This window comes from Ursus arctos, unplaced genomic scaffold, assembly GCF_023065955.2.
Source record: "Ursus arctos isolate Adak ecotype North America unplaced genomic scaffold, UrsArc2.0 scaffold_22, whole genome shotgun sequence".
In the NCBI taxonomy this organism is placed as follows: domain Eukaryota; kingdom Metazoa; phylum Chordata; class Mammalia; order Carnivora; family Ursidae; genus Ursus; species Ursus arctos.
Genome location: NW_026622897.1, coordinates 52,881,288 through 52,893,795, shown reverse-complemented (window position 1 = coordinate 52,893,795; position 12,508 = coordinate 52,881,288). Strand labels below are relative to the sequence as shown.

The 12,508-nt window shown below is 55.6% G+C and overlaps 1 protein-coding gene across 6 annotated transcripts in view; it reads right to left on the bottom strand.

The window, feature by feature from the left end:
- GDPD5 (glycerophosphodiester phosphodiesterase domain containing 5) overlaps positions 1–12,508 on the bottom strand; it is a 111,251-nt gene that overhangs the window by 42,658 nt on the left and 56,085 nt on the right. For all 6 annotated transcript variants that reach the window (XM_048217335.2, XM_044390900.3, XM_057316690.1 and 3 more), the window contains one exon: positions 9,661–9,744. The gene's annotated coding sequence lies outside the window, so the exon portion shown is untranslated. The remainder of the gene's footprint in view (positions 1–9,660; positions 9,745–12,508) is intronic.

The following is a 12,508-nucleotide window of genomic DNA, read 5'->3' as shown; positions in this document are numbered from 1 at the left end:
TTACAATCACACGATGTGCAGCCTTCTGCGGCCGGCTTCGTTCACTCACTAGTTCTCGAGGCTCACCCTGTCGTAGCAGGAGTCAGTACCGCGTTCCTCCGTAGGGCTGAATGGCGCTCAACTGTACGGACAGCCCATTCTATCCATTCGTCAGCTGAGGGACATCTAGGTTGTTACCGCTTTCTCGCCGTTAGGAATAACACTACTAATGAACAAGCTTTCGCGTGAGCGTGTTTTCATTTCTCGTGCAGACATGCTTTGGAACGCAAGTGCCGGGTCACAGGGCGACTCCGTGTTTAACCTTTTGAAGAACGGGCTGAGAGCCGTTTCATAAAAACAGCACAGCAGCTCGCCATTCTACATTCCCCATGTATTATCATTATCACCCCCATTCTCCAGATGCGAAGGAAATCTGAAGCACAGAAAGGTTCAGCCATTTGCCAAAGGTCACACAGCAGAGCCTGTCGGTCCGGCTCCAGGGGCCTTGCTCTAACCCCGGGGTTGGCAAATTGTAACTCAGGCACCAAATCCGACCGGCCACCTATTTTTATATGGCCCACAAGCTAAGAATGGCTTTTCTATATTTTTACAGTTCGGGGGCAAAAAGTCCAAACAAGAATATTTTGTGACACACGGAAATTATAGGAGAGTCCAGTTTCGGTGTCCTTAAATAAAGCTTTATTGGCTGCAGCCACGATCGCTTGTTTATGTGTTGTCTACGGCTGCTGTAACAGGAACTGCAGAGGGGGGTGATTATAACAGAGACCGAACGGTCCGCAAAGCCTAGAACTTACTGCCCAGCCCTCGACAGGGGCAGTCGGCTGACCCCTGCAGCCACCGGGCTGGTCACAGTGGCTCATGAGCTGGTATTCTGGAGAGAGTAGAAGTGGGCTGTGGGCACTTAGCATTGTGCATGGAGGGTCCCGTGTTTCCAGAAGGCAGCCCGGACCTGAGGCCTGTCTCTAAGTGCCCCGGGGGCCGCTCCACAGGGGCAGGCTGGGCCTCAGGCCCACCCACTACTTTCACCTTGGCCTCATTCAGGGCCTCTACCTACACTCATCCCCCACCCCATCCCCCACCAAACAGTCACATCAGCACAGGGATTACAGCCTCTGGTCGGTAAGAGGAGGGAGGAGATGCATTAGGGCCTTGCTGGGAATATCGACTGACTCCTAATTGCTGGGAATTGTCTGGTGTAGCCTCTATGCCCTTGGCTCCCTGGGGAGGCAGCTGCTGGGGGCTCTCTGAGCCAAGCCAGCCCCGGGCTTAGGGGCAGTATGGCATGCTGTGCTGGTGGCTTAGGTCCCATGGGGTTGGGGAGAGAGGAGGGGCTTTGGGGGGGATGCTCTCAGCTTTACTTTATTCCATCCAGAAGGAGTGTGTGCTCACACGTGTACTCCCACATTTGCAGCCTTCCAGAGGGGGTAGAAGGCCAGATCTTACACAGCCAGGGAGCCAAACCTTACCCCCAGATTAGGGCCTCTACTGGTCAGATCGATCACATCTGTCCCACCTTTGCTCTGTGGCTGGGGCCTCCAAGGTTCTTCCCTGAGCCTTGGTTTCTCAATCTGTAAAATGGGTAACAGCCTTTGCCTTGACTCCTATAGACCAGACTGGGGGGGAGGGTGCCAGGAGGGCAACACTGCTGCAGAGACCCAGGTACGGCAGGTGGGCATCTGTGAACAGAAGACAACACCCAGGTTCCCCTGTGCTCACTTCTTTCCCGGGACTCGCTGAGCCCAGGACTGATTCCCACATGTCCTCTGCCCTCCCCCTTTCTCCCCCCGCCACAAAAAAACTGATCATTACAAGGCACCAGGAATGGATTCCACTTCACATCAAGGAAGCAGAACTGCCTGCACTAGGCCTCAGCCCAGGCTTCGCTGATGGTGGCTCTGGGAATCGCCTCCCCTCCCCACACCCCTGCCTGGTGAATTTTCACACTATTCGTAACTGCGGGGGCCGCATGGGGAGGCAAACCTCTTCTCTCTCCTCTGCATGCTCTCCTGGGGGCTTCAGTTACCAGGTGTGGCCAAGCCCACGCAATCGCTGCCTCCCGACTGAGACAGCCAGCGGCTCCTAGCTGCCTCCAGGGGTGTCCCCCAGGCCCTACAGACCCAGCACAGGCCACCCTGACCTCCTTACCACCCCAGTCTGCTTCTAACATCCCTCATAGCATCTTCTCACCAGCCCCTGGGCCACTGGCCTGGCCCAGGTCTCACCTCTCCTCTAGATAGAAAATCCTCTGGCCTCCCTACGGAGGTCACAGCCCACCGATCCGAGCCCTTGCCTGTGGCCACAGTGAGCTCTTTAACAGGCACATGGCCACGATCTGGCCTCTGACCCTCCTAGCCTCCACCCTCCAGAAACCGCTGTCCCTCTGCCGATGAACACCTCCCCATGCTTTGAGTCTCACCTCAGATGTTACCCCTCCAGGCAGCCTCCCCTGAGCTCCAGGTGGGTTAGAAGGTTTCCCAGCTTCCCACAGCCCTCAGTGTCCCCGTCTTTCCCAGGCACTGCGTGTGAGCACGGTGGATGGCCCTGCCTCCCCCTGGAATGCCTGGGTTATTCCCATGTCCCCAGTGACCAGCCACAAGCAGTGGGGGCACTGGGGACTTGCCTGACTGGACTTGTGTGGAGGCCTGAAGTTCTGCTAAAGAGATGTGCTGTTGCAACACTGAGCAGACAAGCTCCCAGAGACCAGACTCTCCCCAGCCTCCCCCGACACCTCCTCTTCCTGCCAGGGCTAATGACATTACTTAGGATTGATCGATTTCTCCAAGCCACCTCCAGAACTGCTGATATCAGCCAAGTTCCCCAGAAATCCCTAGCCAGGAGCTTCTCCGGGCTCTGGGATAAGAGAAAGCCCTCACCTTTAAGCCTGATATTCAAGAGTGCCCCTCAATCCAAAGGTTCATTTTCTGTCCGAATTCTGGGCCCCTGCTCTGAACTTTCACAGCCTCCTGTTTTATACACGGAAGGGCCTGCAAGGGGTTGGGCCTGGGGTGGCGTGAACACCTGCTACAGAGCAGGATACTGGCACCTCTAGGGTCCTCTCCCATCCTGACATCCTGGGCACGGACCTGACCAATGTCCCTGCTCCTCCCTCAAGTGACCACCCTCACTGCCCTGGACCATACTGCCTGTGGCCCCCACGTCTGTTCTCTTTCCTGAGAGTGGAAAGAATTTCAGGCCAGGTGTCAGTGCCCGGGTTCCAGCCTGGTCTTCAACTGACTTGCTGTGTAACCTCAGATGGCTCACTGGCTCTCTCTGACATTTACTTTACTAGCCTGAGAAATGGGGACGAGATGGAGTGACACAAAAAAGGACCCAGCTCAGTCCGTTAAGAATCCGACTCTTGCTGTCAGCTCAGGTCATGATCTCGGGGTTGTGAGATCGAGCCCCATATCGATCTCTACACTTGGCGCGGAGTCAGCTTGAGATTCTCTCTCTCCGTCTCCCTCTGCCCCTCCTCCCATGCTCTTTCTCGAAACAAATAAAATCTTTTAAAAAATTAATTTTTTTTTAAAAACGACCCAGGGCTACAATAAAAAGGAATAAAACATGGATAAATGCTACACAGGAATAAATCTTGAAAACACGGTGCAGAGTGGAAGAAGCCAGTCACAGAGAGTGACATGGATTATACTTCCGTCATCTCCTGATGACAATCTTCCAAAGTCGAGCTCCACTGCCTTCTTTCACGCATTAGAAACATGGGCCCCAGGTGAATGGATGAACCAACCGGCCCACCCAGACGACGGAAGAGCTCTCTGCGGCAAAGAGAAATGTGTGATTCGGCCACATAAACACATGAAGAGACTTTAAGGGCCTATTGTTCCATGACAGAAGCCAGTCTGAGAAGGCTACATGCTGTATGGTTCCAGCTCCATGACGCACTGGAAGAGACAAAGCCATGGGAGCTGTAAAGAGATCAGTGGTTGCCAGGGGTCGGGGGCGGGAGGAGCGCAGAGATTTTTAGGGCAATGACGCGATTCCGTACGATGCTGTAATAATGGGCGCATGTCATCAGACATTTGTCAAACCCCACAGAATGTCCCACACCATGAGTGAACCCTGGTGGAAACTGTGACTTCGGTTAATAATCCTGTGTCCACATTGTCTCATCAGCTGCAATGAACGTAGCACCCCACATAGGGTGTTAACGAGGGCAGCTGTGAGGGGGGAGCGAGGGTAGATAACAGCTCTCTGCTTTCTGATTGATTCTTCTGTAAACCTAAAAATGTTCCCCAAAGGCTATTAATTAAATATCTATGTATTCAATTTAGATACCTATATCGATCGATTGATAAATAGAGAGACAGGCAGGAGGGAGAGACTAAGTGATTCAGCCAAGGCCAAACAGCTAACTGGGGAGAAGGGAAGATCTGAACCTAGGACTGCCGAGTCTTTCCGTGGCACCAGCCCCAGAGGGAAGGTCAGCCCACATTCCCGCTGCCTTAAACGTCTGTGCCGGCCACAACGCCCATACCCCTGCAAACTGCACAACAAAGGGCCAAGCCCAATATTTTGGTTGGCACCGGGGAGCAGGGGCAGGGAATGGGGCTGAGAACCCAGGGAGGAAAAGGGAAACCCCTGATGAGTGCAGAGCTGGAGGACGAGGAGACCTGAGCTTCTCCAGCAGCCTGCCAGGGCCCCAGGGAGGGAGGCAGGGCACACACGTGCACGAGGAACAGCCCCCTTTCTCCTTGGCTACAGCTGCCCTCACGGGCCTCAACCCCAGCCCAGCCTTGGGTGACCAGCAAGCTGGGTGACCCTGCAAGGCTCTGGCCTTGGCTTTCTTGTCTGTATCATGGGATGCATGCCACCAGATGATCCCCCAGGGCCTTTCTGGCATACACCCTAAAACCTTTCAACCCCCTGCTCTCTCTTCATCCTCAGGAGAAAAGCAGAGACGGGGCAGGACAGGAAGGAGGGAAGGACAAACCCCACTGTCCTTGCCCAGTCTGAGGAGAAAAGACCCCTCCCTTCCCAGGGCTGGGAACCCTGAGCCTGCTGCTGCCTAGAACAGTCAAAACGAGGATGACAGCTGCCGGAAGGCCTGTGCCATGGTTAGAGGCCCAGTCGCCCTGAGCCCCAGGCCAGGGCTGCCCCTGCCAAGGTGCCTCCACCATCTTTGATGGGGACCAGGGTATAGGTAGTCCCAGGCTTGGGAACTCACAGTGATGATCCCAACATTCCCCTAGAGTAAAACCCAAGGCATGAAAGGCACGGAGCTATGAGGATGCCTCCCCACTGTGCTCAGGGATCATGGCCTTGGAGGTAGACCAGGCCTCCCTGTGGTTCCTCCTCATTGCCCTGCCCATCCCCTGTGCCCAGTGCGGGTGTGCCTGTGAATGGTCTTCGTTCTGGGCCCCTCTGCCCATCTTCAAGGCCTGGAAAACTCCGGCTGGGCTCAGCTCAACAACCCTTCCTCCAGGAAACATTCCCTGCCCGGGTCAGGGTCTCTTCTGGGTCCCATTAACTTCTGTGCCTCCTTGGGTGCCAGCACTGATCACAGCAGGGTGGCTTCTAGGAGAGGGGGTTCTAAGGGGAATTCAGAAATAAGGAAGGATTTGTGGCAAAGTGGGGGAACATGGGGGGCTCTGGCTGGGGGGCAGCACAAGGAAAGCCTGGCGGCAGGGAGGCCTCAGCAGGGCCTCTTGCCGAGCTGAGGGCAGCCCCAGACTCCAGCCAGCAAGTTTAAGCCTCATGGGGGCTCCAAGTGGGAGTGATGGGATGCCTGTTCCCAATAGGAGACTCCTCGCCCTCTGGGAGCCCAGGGGCAGCAGGACACCTCCAGGCATCTCATCAAGCCACCAAACCCCAGGGCTGGGGCCGGCAGGGGCCAGGGTGGACAGGGCTGATAATGGGACCAGCCAAACCCAGCCCCAGCCCCACTGCCCTGAGGCCTAGCTTTCTGCAGTTAGCTTCTGGGGGGGCACTCCCGCATTTACCCTGTTCCCGGCTGTGGGCCTCATCAGATGGCTAGGATGGAGAGATCTGGCTGCCACCATCTCGCTGTGTGGCCCCGGGCAAGTCAGTCCGCTTCTCTGGGCCTCACGCAAAGCCCGAGATTTAATGAAGCCAGCAGAGAAGGTAGACAGATACCCGGCAGGACGGAATCTGTCACGGAGGCAGCGGCCGGTGGGGAGAGGCCAGGGGAGGTAAAACGAGAAGGCGGGTCGGCAGCCCGGGGCCCTGGTGCGCCTGTTCGCTCTTTGGAGAAAAGCAGCTCAGTGGCCAAGGCTTGGGCTCTGCAGGGGCGCTCAAAGAATCAATCAGGCCATAATTAGGGTCATTATGAGTCTCTTCCCACAGTGGTGCCAGGGCTGCCTGTGTATCCCATACTTCCATGCCAGGAGACCTCTGATTTCCCTTCCCCTCCGAGCAGGCCAAGCTGGACCAATCTTCCGGGCGGCTTGGCTCCCGACCCCAGCGGTGGGCTCCCCAGTTCTTCTGCCCCTCTTGGCCATCCTCCTGCAGAAAGGGCTCTCTGCTCCTCCCTCGGGAAGGGACGGCTTTCTTGGAACTGTGGCCTCTGGGACGACTTCTCCCCTACCTAAAGCTCCTGAGCAGCCTCAGTCAATGTTTAAGAAGAATCCGCTCTCTGTAGCAGGCCCTGCTGGGAGCCAAGAGTGATTCACAGGGAATCAGGCACAAACCTTCCTTTCAAGGAGACAAGCTCACAGTACAACGGCAGCGTCAACGACACCCCGCGCACAGGGCCTTCTGGTGCATGCAGGCCCCCGCGCATCCGCTCACTGAAGCATCTGGCCAGCTCCACAGGAAAGCGGATCCCCGGGTTTACTGACCAACGGGGAAGAGAGGCTGGGGGAGGTCAGCATAGGTGTTTTGAGCTTCAGTGAAGGCCCTACGGGGACAGACCCGCGTGTCTAGGGCGTGTTTGGGGCTACAGACTGGACAGGAGCCGGGAATGGACCCTGCCCAGGAGACCTGGCTTCTCTTGGCATAGGCAGGACCACTGTTTCCCAAGTCGGGACTATAAGTGTGGGCTGAGCAGTCCCCGGGAGTGACCTGGTCTTGCCCAGAATGCGGAGCTTAGCATCTCAGAACTCAAAATCTCTACTACAAGCTCTCTAAACTGGAATCACCCCAGTCAAGACTTACACAATCACGGAATCCTGGTGCAGTCCAACAGGGATCTAAGAACTATCCTTGGATTTTCAGACTATCCTTGGATTTCAGACTATTTCAAATGTCAGCACTGAGAAAGATCTGGAGCCATTCCATCCAGCCACGATTCTCATGCAGAAACCCCTGGTACAGCTCTTAGGGGTGGCCTGAGTAGGCTTGCATACATCCTGTGACAGGCTCCTCCCTCCCTGCAGGGCTGAGTGCTTCCCCCCTTGAAGCTGCCCGGACCCCTACTCCTCCTCCCCGACTGGCACTGGTTCTCCCCCGGAGCAGGCAATGAGCCAAATATTCTCAGGGTTTCTGGCGGGGCCTCAGGGGTCAGCCAGGGGCCCTGGAGAGGAGGAGCCTCTCATCAACCTCTTACCTCGGTTGACACCCCAGTCCCTCCCAGGAGCATGGTGATTCAGTCACAGGGACCAGGCTGACTTTTTCTGAGGCCTCTCCCTGGGTTCCGTGAAGTGGGGGGTGGGAGGGGGGGACCCGAATGGGAGGAAAAAGAGAAAGCTGAGTCTGGCAGAGACTTGCACTGAGCAAACCTGTCCCTGCCCAGTTTTTACCCCTGGAGGGAATGGAGAGCAATGATTTATTTTATTTACTTACGTAAAACAGCAGACTTATCAGACACACGGGCTTCCCAAGCAGGCGGGGGATGGGAAGAGAAGCAAGGCCTACCATTTAAGGACTCTTTCTCTTGCTTCCTTTCCCTCACACCTACCTGTGTAGCCTCACCTCCCCCTGCCCCTCCTCTCTCCACTCTGCTCCAAGCACACCCATACCCAGTCTGCCCCCTCCATGCCTTTGCTCATGCTGGGCCCTCTGCCAGGAAAGCCCTCCCCGCCACCCCAATTCAAGTCCTATCCATCTTGACAAATGGACCCTGTGCAAAGCTTGGTCTGATCCCCCCACCCCCCAGAAGCCCACCACCTCCTGTCTCTGTGTTCCCGTCATCCGGCAGAACTCTCGAGACATGATCGCAGGCCTCTGTGCCCGGTAATTATCTGCTTCCGTAGCTGCCTTGCCCACCAGGCTGGGAGCTTCTGCAGGCAGACTTCAGAGCCATCTGGCCAAGCTTTTCTGAAGAGCCCCAGTGTCTGTGGCCCTGTACCGGGTGATGGGGACAGAAGATACCCCAGGCCCCATCTCTGCTCGAGGAGTCACTGTGCAGGGGGCCTGTGTCTCTGCACTGGGCCTGGCACCAAGGAGGCCCTGGTTTATTTGTCAGTCAGAAAAGCTGGTGAAACGTGCGGTGGAAGGAAAGAGATCAGAGCCTCTTAAACCATGCGACTGCAGAGCCGTTTCTGAGCCCGTTTCCACTTCTGCTCCTGAATGATAATTAGCCTCTCCCAATTTACAGGGAAAAAAAGTTACTAAAAAAAGTCTCAATTAAGTATTTTCTCCCACAATTTTTGCTTAACCCCCTGATATCTGTTTGCACACATCTGCTCCAGGTCCCGTATAAGATGACCTCAGCGTAAGCACAGAACACTGACTTCCTGTCACTCCGTCTCTTTCATCGTGGTGTCCTGTGAAGGACAGGGGCCTCTCTCCTTCCAGGCACGTCTGAGAACCTGGGGCCTAACCTTTTCTTCCCTCCTTTCAAATGTCTTAGTCTCCCTTCCGTAACCAAAGAAAACTGGACTTACTCGCATGCTGAGGAAGAAAGCCGCAGGAATTTGCTGGCCCAGTAGGCCTTGAAGGTTCATGCCAATTCTGTGATTCAAGACCTCCAATTTCACCATTTGCTATTCATTCCTTTGGCTGAAGCATCACTTTTTCTAGGATTATCTTTTAAAATACCGATCTCCCCTGGAAATGGGAGCTCTTTAAACCTCCAAATTGGAGGTCAAGGAACCTTAGTTTAATACATGGCTCTAGAGGCAGGAAATCACAGGGGCTGAGAATGTGCAACGAAAGCCAGTCTGCCTGGGTTTGAGACCCAGTCCTACCACCTACTAATTGGTATAATACCACCAGACCTCAGTCTCCTTATCTATAAAGTGGGGATAATAACAGTACCCACCTCATGGGCTGTCGTGAGGATGAAACAAGCTAATACTTGTTGGGGGCTTAGGTAAGTCCCTGGTACTTGGGAATGAGTGGTCTACCAGAGGGCTCTACTGAGGGCTTCTTTTTTTTTTTTTTTTTTTAAGATTTTATTTATTTATGTGACAGAGAGACAGCCAGCGAGAGAGGGAACACAAGCAGGGGGAGTGGGAGAGGAGGAAGCAGGCTCCCAGCGGAGGAGCCCGATGTGGGACTCGATCCCGGAACGCCGGGATCACGCCCTGAGCCGAAGGCAGACGCTTTAACGACTGCGCTACCCAGGCGCCCCTCTACTGAGGGCTTCTGATGATTATTACTATTATTGCTTTGTTTTGTTTTGTAAACTGTAAGGCACTGTCCCCCTGGGAGAGGCAAGCACCGTTAGCAGCCAGTGTGCTGTCCTCCGTCCCTTGCCTCTGACTCCTTTCTCCCCCCACCCTTCCCTTCTCTTTTCTTTACCTGGAAGAAGGTATCAGTGGCTGTGAGCGGGGCTCCTGAGGATGTCCGGTCCACGGAGGTGGCGATGTCACTTCCCTGGGACAGCTGAGGGGACAAGGGGACAAACCCAATCAGATCACTCATCAGTCCACGCTGCCTTCTCCTCTCCCACCTGACCCTTCCTGAGTCCCCACGCGGTGCCCACCCTGTGCTGGGTATGGGCCCCAGGGATGGGTCACACCTTGTCGCTGCCCCGGGAAGCTGCCGAGCCGGCGGGTGGTCCAGCTGTGGGCCACCAGACCCCGCACGAGCAATCCTACCTCCATGCGAGCTGCCCGCAAACTGGCCCCAACCCCAAACCCGGGACAACCTGTACCCCGAACCCCTCCTGCCCCCTCTGGAACCCACGGAAACGCAATCCAAGTCCCAGCCGCCCTGGAGAGAAATGGGGCTGCGTGTGGCTCCTGGGGGGCTGAGGCCCTTCTGTGCAGCCCAGAGACCTGCTTCTCTGGAGGTAGCCGCCAAACCAGCTGCTCTTCTGAGGCAGCCACTGAGGGAGGGCCAGGGGGCTGGAGGCGGCGTCTGGGGCACGGCAATTATGTGGCTAACTTCTGACTCACGCACTGCCTCCCCCATCCCCAGCTCCTACAGCCAGCAGGGCAGCCCTCCTGCCCAGGAACTGGGAGGCGAGATGACACCAACAGGCCTTGGGGAGAAAAGCAGAGGGGAGGCAGCTCTGAGGCAGGGCTGTAGGCTTGCGAGGATGCTGCCACATTGCCCACCAGGGCACACCGAGGCTGGCATGGCTGGGGGCCTCCGGCTGCCCTGCAGACCCATGACAGCGGTGGCTCAGTGCCGCTGCCCGAGCCCATGCCAACAGGAGAACTCTCTAACCCGATTGGGCCCTGGAACCACACGCCGGCAAGAGACACACGGCCAAGACTCAGCCTCACACCAGAGGGCGGACGACCTGGATGCAGAGACAGCTTTGAAGTGACACCCAGCTCGTGAGACACAGACCCCCCGGGGCACCCCAACCCTGCCTCCGTCTTCCTGCAGTCCCCAGCTTTCTCCCAGTGCTCCGAGAGCCCTGCACTTTTCCGTCTACGAAGCATACTTACTTCCTAAGTCTCCTGTTATGACCCTAAGTGACAGATGGAATATAAATAGAGCAGGGCTTCTCAAACTTCCGTGTGCAAACATATCACCTGGAGACCTTGTTAAAACATAGTCTGACACTGTGTTTTCTAGGAGGTCTAGACCGGGGCCTGAGATTCTTCATTTCTGACCAACCCCCAGCTGATGCTGGTGCTGCGGGTCCAAGGGCCACAATTTGAGTAGCAGGAACACAGTTGTTAACAGCATGGGCACAGGGGTCAACCTGTCCCAGTTTGAATCTTGACTCTTACTGTGTAAACTTGGGCAAGTTACCTAACCTCTCTGTGCCTCCATCTCCTTATTATAAAATAGTAACAATGACAACAACAGTATTAAACCTGACTCATAGGGCTGACGTGAGGATTAAATTATGTAAAATGCTTAAAGTGATTATTATTTCAAATTTAAAAATGGAGACTCTGAGAGACGGACGCAGCCAGCAAGTTGCCAAACCCAGAATTCAGCCCCAAATCTCTTCATGTACATCCTGATACCAAGCCACCACGAAATGTCACAGGCAGCAAGCCCTCCCCCGCACGTGGAGATTGAGGCCCAGAGAAGGGTGGGGAGCTGGCAAGGTCATGAGAAAGTTGGTGTCAGAAATTCAGGCTCATGACTCCCAGCCTCCTGTTCTTTCCACCTAACTGCCCTTCTGCACCGAAGAGAAAGTGTCGCCCATTCTCTCTGAGGCGTCCCGGCCTCAGCTGTCAGCCCGTACATGGGCGGTAGCCAGCCTGGAAGGCAGAAGTGGGAATGGCGGGATGTGGAGGCCACCCCCCTGTCCACCATGGCCGCTCTCAGACCCCTGCCCCGCAGGCTGGGTGAGAACAGTCTGGAGGCCTCCTTCCATCTCCATCTCCTACCTCCAGTCTGTGGCACTGCTTGGTCTCGGGGTCACCCAGCTGGGGTGCCAGGCAGAAGGTGACATGGCCTGGGCCTGGCTCCACCCCCACCTTGGTTTCCCAGCACGGGGCCAGTGGGAGCCTCTGAGTCACTGGGAGGAAGTGCTTGGCCCCAAACAGGAAGTGGCTCTTCAAGCTGAAAACCCCTCCAGGATCCCCAGGGCCCTGCGGCAGGTGGCTGGGGGAGCAGAGCCTGACGAAGCCGACGGGGATATAGTAACTCCTATTCGGATTTTTACCTGAAGCTCGAACATGGCGTCCATCTTCTGGACTGTGAAACATGGCCGGGGGCTTTTCTGCTGTGTGATCTTAGTACATCAGTCCCCTTCTCTGAGCCTTTATTCCCTCTTCAGCAGGATGTGGGGCTACACTACAAGACTGCCTGAAGGGTTAAGCGTCTGCCTTCAGCTCAGGTCATGATCCCAGGGCCCTGGGATCGAGTCCCACATCAGGTTCCTTGTAGGAAGCGTGCACGCGCGCGCGCGCTCTCTCTGACAAATAAATAAAATTGTAAAAAAACCAAACCAAACCACACCAAAAAAAACCCAGGAGCCCTATGGCCTGGCATTCCACAATGAAATGAAGGGTTGGAGGAAGCAAATGTGGGTTTTAAATAAATGAGCAAATGCTTGCATGAAGGAAAGGCATGAGTGGATGCAGACACACAGATTTAAACACCAGCCTTAGGACAGGCTCCATCATTCATCTGTTGTAGCTGGATGATAGAGATCTCACCGATGAGATCTCCTCCCACCCACTGAATCACCCTGAGGCACAGAGAAGAAGGGCCACCGCCCGGAGCCCACACA